Source organism: Podarcis cretensis (assembly GCF_951804945.1).
Source record: "Podarcis cretensis genome assembly, chromosome: 15".
NCBI classification, from domain to species: Eukaryota; Metazoa; Chordata; class Lepidosauria; order Squamata; family Lacertidae; genus Podarcis; species Podarcis cretensis.
The window spans coordinates 35402389-35416670 of NC_137185.1; the positions used below are offsets into that span (position 1 = coordinate 35402389).

The 14282-nt window shown below is 41.7% G+C and overlaps 1 protein-coding gene across 13 annotated transcripts in view; it reads right to left on the reverse strand.

Moving 5' to 3' along the window:
- CAMK2B (calcium/calmodulin dependent protein kinase II beta) overlaps nucleotides 1-14282 on the reverse strand; it is a 203923-nt gene that overhangs the window by 153337 nt on the left and 36304 nt on the right. The window lies entirely within an intron of this gene.

The window sequence follows — 14282 nt, forward strand, 5'->3', positions numbered from 1 at the left end:
AGCTTCAGAACTCAATAGGTATTTCAGCCCTAATCAAAAACTTTAGCCACCATACCAAGCTGACTTTTATCTGAGAATTTTTTTAACACAATTTTTAGCACTTAAGATTTTGCATTTTTTTTATTTTTTAAAGAAGTGCTCTTACTTTAATGTTCCTAAGAGCTGTAAGGCTAATAAAGGCTGTATAAACATCTGTCGTGAGTAGTTAGGCTAATTAATCCTACTCTAGTGTAGGATAATGAGTTGAGCTACAACACTATAATTCTCAGTTCACCAGCGTGGTACCCACAACCTCAGCAAAGACTGACCTCAGATGCTCTGCTGTCAACAACTCCAAACAGCTGTCTATTACTCATTCCCTAATTCCAACCAGTAGTGAAGTTGCTGGGCCATAGCTATGCGGACGTCACAGTTAAGGTCAGAAGCTAGAGGGCATATTTGATGGATATTTGTTGGTACAAATTGTGCTCTGCTCTCTGCATGACAGTGAGACTCTTAAGAAAGCATAAGAATTGCCTTGCCTGAATCAGACCATGTAGACCAGTACTGGGTTTTTAACAGCGGCCAGCCTGATTTTCATGGGAAGTCTCAGATATACAGTATGGGGTTATATTCGATGCTGCTCCTACTCAGAGTATTCCCACTGAAGTTAACAGACATCACTAACTGAAGCTCATTAAAAATGTCAACTATTCCAGAAAGAATGGATTGGCTAAAACGGCTCTCTATGCTCTCTGAATCGTAATGAAGTTTTAGCTCATCCCAGTATAAACAGTGAGAAGGATAATGCAGTACAAATGAGGAATAATTGCATTGCATGCTAACATTGCAGAGATAAATTAGTTGCTACAGAAACAGGTTCAGCACAATCCTGTGCATCCTTACTCAGAATTAAGTCTTCTTGTTTAATGGGATTTACTTATTTGAAACTCTACATAGGATTTGCAAATGAACCTATATTCAATCAACAACAACAACAAATCTGATCTTTTGAAAGCGAGGTACTCAGTTTATATCATTGGTTCACCAGAAGCGGCTTAGTCATGCTGGCCACATGACCCGGAAGCTGTACGCCGGCTCCCTCGGCCAATAAAGCGAGATGAGCGCCGCAACCCCAAAGTCGGTCACAACTGGACCTAATGGTCAGGGACCCCTTTACCCTTTACCTTTAAGAGGCTGGTGACCAACCAGGACCCAAGAGGTTACAATCTGTTTGGAAAGATTCATTTGGAAAGATTCAGTCTTCAGCAGAAGACCAAGCAATGCATTTTAGTTTATGAAAGATATAAGCATAATATTGTCAAAGAGAAATCAAAAGTACATTATATATAAATACATCTTGGGGGACGAAAAATCCAATAAACAATAAAGTGGCTATTATGCGCAAAGATTACAATATGCAATATTAAAATTAACTACAATTTAACTACTGCCGAATCCTACATTGGCTCACCAACAACAAACCCGCCTTAGTTAAAGATTACTATGTGGTCCCAGCTGTCCTAATTTCATGGCCTTTTTGTTTTAAAAAAGAACATAGATACCAACCCAGAGTGAAATTCCAGAAATCAGGATCCTGCAGTCTTAGATCCATGTTACTAGAGATCAATCCAGTTTCTAGTATACAGGGTACAGGAAAACCCAAACAGAAGATTACCCCAGGTAAAAATTAAAGAAAAATGTTTTAAAAATAAAATAGTGAAATCTGAACAAAATAAACTATTAAAAAATTGAATACAAAGTTGTCCATAGGACGAAGGTCAGGAAACACCTAACTATGTTTAATAATCACAAGGAGGAATTCTGATAAGGGAGAAATAAAATATCCTCAAGCAAATAACAAAAATCAATCAGAGTTGTACAAAAAGTACATGGAAAATTCAGCACAGAGAAGCCTAAAGCAAAGTAAAATTATTAAAAGCGGTAAGAATACACTCTGACATCGATAGTTTGGAATGTGTGTGTTCCAAAGAAGAGTTCAGTTACGTTACAAAAAGATATCAGAAAAAAACTTCTTGGATGAAACAGAGATGAAGCTGAATTCCAATATCTAAAAAAACTACTTTAAAAATTCCTACTTCCTGATTGATTGCTTCATTCTCCCTTTGTTCACAGCTAAAAGAAATTCTGTATTGGAAAATGGCAAGTCAGGAGGCAAACACCTGGAAAAGCAAGATGCCATTATTTTGCAGTTGACATGATCCTGAGCAGGGGCAGGCAACCTAAGGCCCGTGGGCCAGATACGGCCCAATCGCCTTCTCAATCTGGCCTGTGGACGGTCTGGGAATCAGCGTTGTTTTTACATGAGTAGAAAGTGTGCTTTTATTTAAAATGCATCTCTGGGTTATTTGTGGGGCACAGGAATTCGTTCATATATATATATATATATATATATATATATATATATAGTCCTGCCCACCACATGGTCTGAGGGACAGTGGAGCAGCCCACGGCTGAAAAAGGTTGCTGACCCCTGATCCTGAGTCTTATCAGGATACAGGGAAACTCCTAAAGGTCACTCAGTGCTGAGAACAGCATTGAGTTACAAATCTTGTATCTTCTTCACACTGGTTGACTAAAGCCTTGTTAGCATTTCTGCTTTTCACACTCCAGAAAGACATTAAGGTCTACTTCAGTCATGAGCCACAGCTTGTTGACCGTTCTACTCCACAGCTTCAAGTAGGATCATCTTCATCATGTATACAAATTTGTCCCCCTCCACTGAGCTCAGAACAACCTTCCTCATTAAATAAATGCTACAGACTTTTCAGCAGCTGCTCAGAAACATGTATACAGTGCACATAAGCATATATGCTCACACTCATCGAGGTTTCATAGTAAGGTTGAAAAAAAGACCCCTGGACGGTTACATCCAGGCAAAGGCGACTATGGGGTTGCAGCTCTCATTTCACTTTCAGGCCGAGGGAGCCGGTGTTTGTCCACAAACAGCTTTCCAGGTCATGTGGCCAGCAAGACTAAACCGCTTATGGTGCAACAGAACACCGTGATGGAAGCCAGAGCACACGGAAACGCCATTTACCTTCCCGTCACAGTGATACCTATCTATCTACTTGCACTGGTGTGCTTTTGAACTGCTAGATTGGCAGAAGCTGGGACAGAGCAACAGGATCTCACTCCATCGTGCGGATTTGAACCGCCGACCTTCTGATCAGCAACTCCAGAGGCTCAGTGGTTTAGACCACAGCGCCACCCACATCCCTAGGTTTCAAAGTACTGTAATCCGAAGAGCGCTCCAAGTGGAGAACAGCCTTTGCCAAAGGTGGCATGGACTTTGAAGACGCTCAAACTCAGGACGAAAGGGAGAAATGTGCAAAGAGGAAGCCACGTTTGGCAAACCCTCACCCTGATCAACTCCCACCCAGAAACCTATGTCTCCACTGTGGAAGGATGTGTGGATCCAGAATTGGCTTCCACAGTCACCTATGGACACACCGTTAAGACCATGTTCATGGAAGACAAGACAATCTTACTTGGCTATGAGTGGTTGCCAAAGAAAAAGAATCCAAAGAGAAAGTTATTTGAATGAATATATGAAAGAGAACAAAATAAACCAAAAATTAATTTGAGTCAAAAGCACCTTCAAATATTAAAATCATGTATAAATGTCAATTCTACAGAGCTACTTTTCATGAGGGAGAGCTCCATATCCTGGGATATCGGCAAGGCTTTTGAATTACTGGTGGACTGGAACTCAAGCTCTCACCTATGGAGTGAGTGTTGGTGGATCTAAAACTACTTAAGTTGACCTACTGAAGCATGATTCAGCATTTTTAAACTACTGACCACCTGGAGAGCCTTTGCACAAACGTAACCAGCTAGAAGGGACGCAGGTGGCGCTGTGGGTTAAAGCCTCAGCGCCTAGGACTTGCCGATCGAAAGGTCGGCGGTTCGAATCCCTGCGGCGGGGTGCGCTCCCGCTGCTCGGTCCCAGCGCCTGCCAACCTAGCAGTTCGAAAGCATGTCGAAGTGCAAGTAGATAAATAGGGACCGCTTACCAGCGGGAAGGTAAACGGCGTTTCCGTGTGCGGCTCTGGCTCGCCAGAGCAGCGATGTCACGCTGGCCACGTGACCCGGAAGTGTCTCCGGACAGCGCTGGCCCCTGGCCTCTTAAGTGAGATGGGCGCACAACCCCAGAGTCTGTCAAGACTGGCCCGTACGGGCAGGGGTACCTTTACCTTTACCTTTAACCAGCTAGCAGAATTATGCAGCTTTACCACAGAGATCTCTCTTGTGGTTGAAGCAACACAACCTGGGCTGTGTACAGATAGGTTTGTTCTGGGGAACAGCAGCACCAGTTTTCCTCTTATCGCTATTACAATAGCACTAGTCACAATCCTGTATCAATAGCTGCATGAAGATACAAGTGTAATAGTAAGAGCCAGGGGGAGCTTGTTTGTTCCAAGTTCTTAATTTCTAATTGCTGCAACTGTTTCCCTAGTCAGATCAATGGAGTGATGAAATTGGCTAGATTGGATGTCAAGCAGCTTCTGGAGTAATCAGTTTCACTCTTAAGGGAAACTTTGCATTATTTTTTTTAATCTATTTGCTTGTTTAAGAGCTAAATGAGCACATATGTACATATACACCTGTTTTTTTCATATAATCAAAAAACTACTTTTTAAAAAAGCAAAAAAATGGCTTCAAAACTATTCCTGGCATTGTATAGGGAGAAGTATGCTAACTTCCTTTGAGTTCTATCCAATATGTGTCAGTGACAGAAGCACTAATATATATATGCCTGTTATACCTGGAATAGTTGTGCTTTTAGAAGCTAGTTACAGCTTTTCCAAACTACAGCTTGAAGTCCTAGCGCATCTTTAATAGTTATGCATAAGAGGGAATTTCAGTAGGTGAACTATTAAAAGTATAGAATTCCTGTCCTTTTGCATCTGACCACCCTACACAAAATCCTGCAAAACCTGTTCAGCCAGAGACCACAGTGGAACACAAACATTAGTGTAACTTGGACCAAGTGGTATTGCATCCACAAAGACAACGAACACACACACACAGTGGAAATGATTTACCACCATGGCAAACCTCTGCAATGGGATTTGGGTCTTAGCTAGCCAGAACTCAACAGTCATGGCAAGTACACTCAGTTTAGCATGAATTATAATACCTCATGGAGTAGCCTAAAATAATTCAAGATTATACAGCGCATATTCCTGACACATTTGGAAATGTTACTGCTTTATAAAATACAAAAGTAGAAAGGGAAATTAGAAATATAACCCACATTGATAAAATCAGAGATACAAATACAACACAAGAATAGCCTTCCCCAACCTAGTGCCTTCCAGTTGGTCAGAATAGAGTCAACAATACTGGGCTAAATGAACAAAACACTCTGCCTTGATTTAAGGCAGCTCTCTGAGTATTTTGGCAATGGTGGGCCTTCCAAGATCTCAGCAAGGGATCTTTCCTATCACCTGTTATGAGATCTGAATTGCACTTTAAAGCTGTTTCCTATGCACATTTATGCCCCATTGCCCTAGAACGGCCATCCCTAGCGTGGTGTCCTCTATATGTTGTTGGACGCATGTTCTACTCATGCGTAAAATCTACACATGAGCAGACAAGGTTCCACCCACTTGCTATCCTTCACATTGCCTTTCAGTTTGTGGAAGGTGATTCTTTGCTTGTTTTAGAACCCTAGAAAATCAGGATTCAAAAATGAATGTGGAGCTTCCAGAAGTACAGAGGCTTCATGCTTCAGACCTTTGCCTTCCACAAGTTGGAAACTATCAGGAGGTGGTGTTTAGCAGGCTCATTCTCACGTGCATGTAGGTTTTGCACAACGCTTGTGCAGGGATGAAGTAATTCCTGATTCTAAACAAATTTGACTGTAGCCCTTGGAAGCCACTTCCAGAGCTTCCTGAGGTTATAAAGCACCATATAGGTATTCTAAATAATTCAGTGTTTAATTTAAAAAAAAAACAAAAATGCTGCTTCCTTCCTCTCCAAAAAAAAACCCCACTGGGTTTCTAGATAGGAAGCCCAAAAACACATTTCAGTAGCAACAAACTAAGAGCAAAGAAAAGAGCATGGGTGTAGCCGGAGGGGGGGGACGACGACGACAGGGAGGGACAGCTCCCCCCATCAAGTAAATCAATAAAAATACTTAACTGATGTTCTACCCCTCCCAAACATGAAGCCTGCCCCCCCCCAACATAAATCCGCTAACCCAGAAATAGTACCTTGGATTAAGAACTTTGCTTCAGGATGAGAACAGAAATCATGCTCTGGCGGCGCGGCAGCAGCGGGAGGCCCCTTTAGCTAAAGTGGTGCTTCAGGTTAAGGACAGTTTCAGGTTAAGAACGGACCTCTGGAATGAATTAAGTACTTAACCCAAGGTACAACTGTACAAAGAACAGGGGGAAATGGTGTAATTGCAAAATAAAAAATGTTTATTGGAGTGTTTTTAGAACCAAATTCATTTTTCTAGCACTTTGAGATTTGCCTTTGTGTTTTGGGGTCTTTTAGCAGTCAAGAGGAAAGTTAAAAAGGTTAATGGTTGTTAGGAGAGAAATGGGGGGGGGGACTGGGGCTCCATTTAACTGTCTATTTTACATCAAAATCAAGAACTTCTTGAAAGATCAGCCAAGGACATGCATTCTGACTCTGCTGTAAGAAGGCCCATGGGCATAGCCAGGATTTTTGTTTGGGGAAAGGCTTTTGTTGGAGGAGGGCAGAACCAAAAATTAGGAGGGCAGAACCTCAGTTAGTTAAGTATTTTTATTGGTTTTTATTGATGGGGGGCCAGCTGCTGCCCCCTGCCCCCCTTGGCTACACCCATGAGAAGGCCCCATCATTTACCAACAAAATCTAAACATAGCCTGTCTCACCCAGGTTTTTATTTTGCATCCACATACATCACAAGATTAGGGCACAGCAAAGACAACCATCACAGCTCTTTGTAAAACCAAATGTTCATGCAGCACTAAATTGACACCAAATGCTAGCATCTTTCTCAGTTCTGATTTCATTGTTTCAGCTCAGTAGCATAATAATAGTCAATCACAACCATGACTAGGTTGCAACCTTTTGGTTGGGCAAAATGTGAGATGGGTTGGGGGGGGGTCCTCCGTTTCCAATGCACCTGCGTCTGCTCACACAAAAACTCTTTCCTCCTTTCCACCAGGCCCCTGCAAACCCCCCTCCCACTATTCACCCACGCAAAACTCAAGACTCCACCATAGCAGGCCTGTGCACTGCAACCCCCCCCCCATGCTTTCTGCAACCCACTCTCTGCCCACACAAAAATACTCTCTCTCAAACTCCACCTTCTGGCCCCACCTCACCCTCAAAAGTCCCGCAATAACTCTCGGCTCTCTTACTCATTGACTCACCCTCTGCCTACACAAAGTCCCACTCAGCATCATAGCTGTCAACGTTTCCCTTTTTTAAAGGGAAATTCCCTTATTCCGAATAGGATTTCTCGCAAGAAAAGGGGAAAGTTGACAGCTATACTCAGCATGCTTGCTCTCTTCCTCCCACCAGACTCACCCTCTGCGCTGCTTGCACAGTTTTGAGGAGGAGAAGCTCAAATACAGTGGTACCTCAGGTTACATACGCTTCAGGTTACAGACTCCGCTAACCCAGAAACAGGGCTTCATGTTAAGAACTTTGCTTCAGGATGAGAAAAGAAATCGTGCTCCAGTGACGCGGCGGCAGCAGGAGGCCCCATTAGCTAAAGTGGTGCTTCAGGTTAATAACAGTTTCAGGTTAAGAACAGACCTCCGGAACAAATTAAGTACTTAACCTGAGGTACCACTGTACATGAAAAATGGCATCCCGTTTGAATTCCAAACAGGACAGGGGACACTTTCCTTCCAAAAAAAAAAAAAGGATGATCATGTTTTTCTAGGGACAGGTGGCAGCCCTAACCATGAGCCAACAGCACCTGCAGCATCATCCCCTGACCTACCCCAATTTGGGAGGAACACACAAGGATTGTCTGAGGATGCTTTAATGAATGTGCATCTTCTGTTTCTGATTTTCACTGCGCATCTCATTCACTACCTCCCACCTGGGCAGGGTGGGGATCCCTGGAGGGAGGCTAGGTATAGCATAATACTTCGCATGTCTCCTCAGAAATAAGCCCCACTGAATCAAAGGAAACTTACTCCCAGGTAAGTGTGCACAGGATTGCTGTTTTAGTGTGAAGTTTTCACATCTTGCAGTGTGGGAATCTTGCAACTTCTTCTCTTTGACAAGGAAACAAACAGCAAAAAAACCAACAGAAGCATGAGTCCTCCAAGTATCATATTATCTGCCACATGTTATGAAGTGCAAAAAAGCCCAGATTCTCTGCTAAAACACACACAATATAGAGAGGCTCAGATAATGATACAGGCTTGAAGTGTTTTGGAAATATCCATATAGCCAAATATATGAAACATGCTACATTAGAATTAATTGACTATGTAGATGCCACAAACTTCTTCTTTATGGAAAGGCAGTGGCCGTATAATAGTACCCAGACTTCCCACATGCAAAACTGGGTCTCCTTGGCAGGTGTAGCTCCGTCAACCTCAACTTCCCATGTGTAAATTGTAAATGTCAGTAATTTAGCTTGCACGGCCCATATTATGTTTAATGAGATAAAGAAGTGTACCCATTTGGATAGGGTTAGATTACAAATCTCAACAAATATCAAAAGGAGAAAACAGAATTTTGTTTGAAGGGTCAACTGTCACAAATGTGCTCTATATGCTAACTTTGAATTGTTTATTGCTAATGTTACAGAAAATGTCAATAAAAGCAAGCCTTTTTTAAGAAGGGGGGAAATGTAAGATTTTTGGTAGGGGAGCATAGCTGTCAAGTGTCCCTTATTTGAAGGGACAGTCCCTTATTCCAGCGCCATGTCCCGCTGCTGTCCCTTATTGATGGATGTCCCTTAAATGATATCCCTTAAATTTCAAAGGAAGCAGCTCCTCTCCCTCCCTCCCTGCCGGCCAGGGAGGAGGGAGGCTCCAACTGTGTTGCTTGGCTATGTTGCTCACCCAATAAGTAGTCTAAGAACGACTGGGGGGTGGAGCTTGTATGCCTTGTGTGTGGCTAGTAATGCAAGCTGAGGGGGTTTTTGAATGCTGGACGCCATTTTGTTGCACATGCTTCTGCAAACTTTGCAGTGCAAAGCCAGGCTGGGGAGCCATCTTAAGTTGAGGCTGCATAGGCCTTGTGGTGCATGTGATTCAGATTCTATTCAGTTGAACCTCTGGTTACAAAGTTGGTTGGACAGTGTTCTTGAAGCTACCAGCATGAGTTTGACCAGACTGGAGTGCCTGGAACAGGTGAGGTTGCAGGTCCCTTATTTTGGCTGCTGGTCCCTTATTTTCAAGGCTGCTGGTCCCTTATTTTCAAATCTGTAAGTTGACAGCTATGTAGGGGAGGGAAGGAGTAAGTGTCATTTTTGGATTTTTAAGGTTATTATTATACACACACATATCCTACTCAAGGTGGCTTACACAGAATAAAAGCAGAATACAACTTCAAAAACTTACAATAGCCAGAGGGTAGGAAGGTCAGGTGGTACCCAGTGCAGAAAATTTCTTGTCACACATCCCTCCCCACATTGATTTTTATTAATTTTTTTGGCCTGCAAAAATGGTTTTACGTTATTTCATATTTTCTTACAAAGGAATGTGGATTCTGGGCCTCTGATAACAAGTAGGTAACTATGGACAGATACTTAAATCTACAGGATGGATTGTGTTTTGGCTTGTGTTATTTTATTTATATTTATTGTTTAATTATTTAATAAAATTTATTTTTAAAAAACCTGCAAACTGGTTTACCAAAACAAAAAAAAAACAAAAACAAAACCACAGCAGTAAAATCAAGAAAAATTAACAAACCTACTTTAAAAAATACAAAAGCTAAAATATTAAGATTAAAATTACTTCAACTTCCTAAGCATCTAGGTATGCTTGCCTAAAGAAGAATCCTTTTAGCAGGTGCTTGAAAAGAGTCTAGCAAAGGCATGTGCTTTGTTGAAATAGGCGGGGAGTTCCAAAGTGCATGTACTGTCACAGTAAACAATGCAGTACAGATATTATGTGGAACCTGCAGTAGTGCTTGAAACTACTGAAGGAGAGGTTATATTTAATGAGATTTCACCATGCTCTGTATTATCTGAAAAGGAAAACATTTATTTAAAAAACAGGACTGCACAGCAGCAATCTAGTCTCATCATGATCAGTGGGACTGAATTGAAATTTCAGCCTTCACGACATAGGAAAACGGCCAAGTAAACAGCTATTTTCATGGAGGAGGGCCAAGATATTAACTGATATGCATGAAATTTCACATATGACTATATATGTAGTAAGATAAGACCTTTGGAGCAGGCATTTTTTAAAAAAAGTTTTTTATGAACCGCCCTAGTAGGGCAGTAATTGTTCCTTGCAAATTTGTCAAAAAAACCAACCCCATGATGGCACCTGGGGCCCCCACCCCACCCCCTTTCCTATGCCCCGGACAATAGCAGCAGCATTAAAAATCATTTTAAAATACAATGATTTTATTTTAAAATAATTTTATGTTAAAACAAATAAAATATAAAAACAAATAAAAGTTAAAACAAATAAAATATAAAACTCCTGCAAAGACAGAAAAGCTATTTATCTTAAAAGAGCTCGCTAAAAAGTAAGGCTTTATTTTTCTTATCAAATGCCTTTCACGGGGATCCACACGTGGCGATGATTGCTAACCTAGTATCAATTGGGATTCAGCTTCCGCACTTCATTTTCCGCAGGTGCAAAGCCAGCCTCTTTTAAGTCCATAGCCTAACAGGGGAATACAGTGAGCTTTTATGTGCATGTTTGTAGTAATATGTTCCCTCGAAGATGCAGCCGTGCACCATCTTGCCAAAGGCTTTTTAGAAAAAAATACTGCTTTTTTTTTGCAAAGTACACTGGAGGCTCTCTGCTGGTCACTGGCAGAATTAAATTTTGCTCACCACAAGCAAACAAATTTCTTCAACCTATCTCTCTTGGATATAATTTTGTGACCTTTGTAGAAAGCCAGCTTATTTTTCTTTTACTTGGAAGTCTTCAAAATGAAAGCATTTGTCACATTTACAAGCTTTTATCCCCTGGAGGAAACAATATTAACCCATTTAATTTTACAAATTAGTAGTAATTTCCCGTGCCTGAAGATGGTTCAGGGAAAGAAAATGCTAGATATCCTCTCTTTTTGTCTTTTTTTCTTTTTTGGGGGGAGGGGTTTATCAAAAAATCCCATCACTAGTTTCAGGCTGCAAGTTCAAATGATCCATTTGGGCCTTTTCTTGCTGCGCCAGTGTCATGCTCCTGTCCCAAAAGACAATTATAGCAGCTCTTACTTGGGAATAAGAAAGGCTATTAACGGTAAAGGCTCAGCAGCAAGCAAGGTGTCTAGAAGTTATGATTCCATGGTACAGTGGTACCTCAGGTTAAGAACTTAATTCGTTCCGGAGGTCTGTTCTTAACCTGAAACTGTTCTTAACCTGAAGCACCACTTTAGCTAATGGGGCCTCCCGCTGCCGCCAGGCCACCAGAGCACGATTTCGGTTCTCATCCTGAAGCAAAGTTCGTAACCTGAGGTACTATTTCTGGGTTAGCGGAGTCTGTAACCTGAAGCATCTGTAACCCGAGGTACCACTGTACAAGAGCAAGGCAAGACAGCAGAACTAAACAGAAGCCCAAAATTTACCATGTCCCTCCCACCAAGCATTTAAAGACGAGGTGGGTTGAGCTCACTCATAGGACTCTCTCACCTTACTGCTCATTCTAATGTGGAGTCTCTCTGGGAAGCTACAAGATATACAGTGGTATCTCTGGTTACAAACTTAATTCGTTCCGGAGGTCCGTTCTTAACCTGAAACCATTCTTAACCTTAGGTACCACTTTAGCGAATGGGGCCTCCCGCTGCCATCGCGCTATTTCTGTTCTCATCCTGGGGCAAAGTTCTTAACCCGAGGTACTACTTCCGGGTTAGTGGAGTCTGTAGCCCGAAATGTTTGTAACTTGAGATACCACAGTACCATAATACCTGGTTCTCAGTGACAAAACTGCATCCTGCCCCTCTGGCACCAGCCCCTCTTCCTGCTCAGCCTTCTCCCCCGCTCCCCAATGAGGTTCTGTGACCCACAGAAGGAGTGATACTTCCCTGTTTCTGAAATCTGAAGTCAACAAGCATCCCCTCAACTAATGCATTTCCTCCTCCCTCCTCTTTTGCTAAGCCATGTCAGATCCTGACAGAACTGAGCGGCCCATGACAGCCAACCTAGAAGCTCCCTGACTTCCACCTTCTACCATAGCTGGTGCAAACAGCAGAACTGTGGATATTGTAGTGGCTACACCACTCTGTTAAGCCCCACCATTGCTAGGCTTGGGATTGCAATGGATATTATAGTCAATGGTATCAATGTTCAGCACAGGCCTGAGATAATCAATAATCTCAGCGTTGAAAAAAAAGAGCACTTTTTAGCATTCTGCTGGTTGGATTTTGTTCTGTACTAAGTGAATGAAAGTAAAAGTGAACATCAGGAGCTGGGAAGTACCGTATTTTTCGCTCTATAAGACGCACCAGACCATAAGACGCACCTAGTTTTTGGAGGAGGAAAACAAGAAAAAAAATATTCTGAATCTCAGAAGGCATAACAACAAGAAGGATCGATCCCTCTTGCTGTTCTGGCTTCTGGGATAGCTGCGCAGTCTGCATTCGCTCCATAAGACGCACACACGTTTCCCCTTACTTTTTAGGAGGGAAAAAGTGAGTCTTATAGAGCAAAAAATACGGTATGTCTGGTCTTACCCATATAGTCAGTTGCCAAATTAATGGAGGAAATCATAATACAGTGCTTCTTATTTGAAGCAAGCTAATTCTGTTCCAGGGAACGGCTGGGTAATTGAACCGCATCTCAAAAGTATATACTCACAATCCTGCCAAAGCAAAGCACTTCTAATTCCTGTATATCCAAAAGGGACAGCTGATGGTGTGTTTAATTCTCTCCTCATAAAATTAACGGGACTGCAGTGAATTACTGGATTCTGCTTTATGTGAGTAGGCTTAGCAATGTCGACTGCTTGCTTTTGGATTTTTTTTTTCAACCCTTGAGATGGGCAAAACATGTTCTATCAGCCATGAGCAGCAATGCATTCAAGCAAGCATTTCCAGTTCCTCTGAGTACTGATTTGGTGGGTGAGGAAAAACATTCCTAAAAAGCAAGGGACACACTATGTACCCAGAGAAATATATCTTCCCTTGTCTGTCTCAGAAGAGAAAACAAAAAAAGAGGAAACAGTATTACCTAAGAATAAAGGAGAAATCTGCCAAGAAATAAAAGGCGAAAAAGGAAGCCAAGTATCACTCATGCACATTCCAACCAAAGGAAAGGGGGAGAAACAGAAGTATCATATCAGTTCTGGATGGAGTTTCCTGTTTTTGCAACTCTCTGAATAATCTTTTATGGCACCAACTGATTCATGTCAAAGAACATTAGAAGCCACCATAACAAAGTTTCCCATCTATTGACCCACCCTTCTACCCCAAGTTAAGCGTTTTATAGTGGGTAAATGTTGATCCCCGTTCTAACAGCAATCACCCACAGCACCCTGCCCACTTCAGATCTCTACTTGTGATGTCCGGTAATGTGTTTTAATTTTAGAGTTGGTTCACAGAGTCTAAATCTTCCATGTGAAGCATCCCAGCTTTCTCAAGAATGTATTTGCTTGGAGAATGTAATGTGATCTAGGACCTTTGCAGATATAGGAGAAGCTACCCAGAAATGATTACCAATAATTTAATGGCCAAGAAAATTGGATGTCAAAATCCTGGAAAATGCCAGTGTCATCCTTGAAGAACTTGGGTCTCGTGTCATGTTCCTCAAGGACTTTGAGGATGGAGAATCCACACAGAGGAAGCATTGACTGCAATATTCTCCAGCAGAGGCACACAACCCCTCTCCCTTGCATACAAGCTGTTGACCATAATCTTAAGGCAGACAAACAGATATCATCAGACCCTTTTACCATTACAGAAAACAAAGGTTACAAAAATATCAACAAAAACAAAAACAAGTTAGAAATGTGTCTGGCTTTACAGGTCTGTGACTTCCAAACCAAACTTCATGGCTGTTGTTGTATGTTGTTTGTTTTTTATTGTTTGAAACAAGGCTGTTTTTTTAAAAAACTTTATTGAAGAATAACATTTATACAATAATAAAAAGGAAGATCATCCTCTTTATAATGAAATAAGTTAATCATATTTGC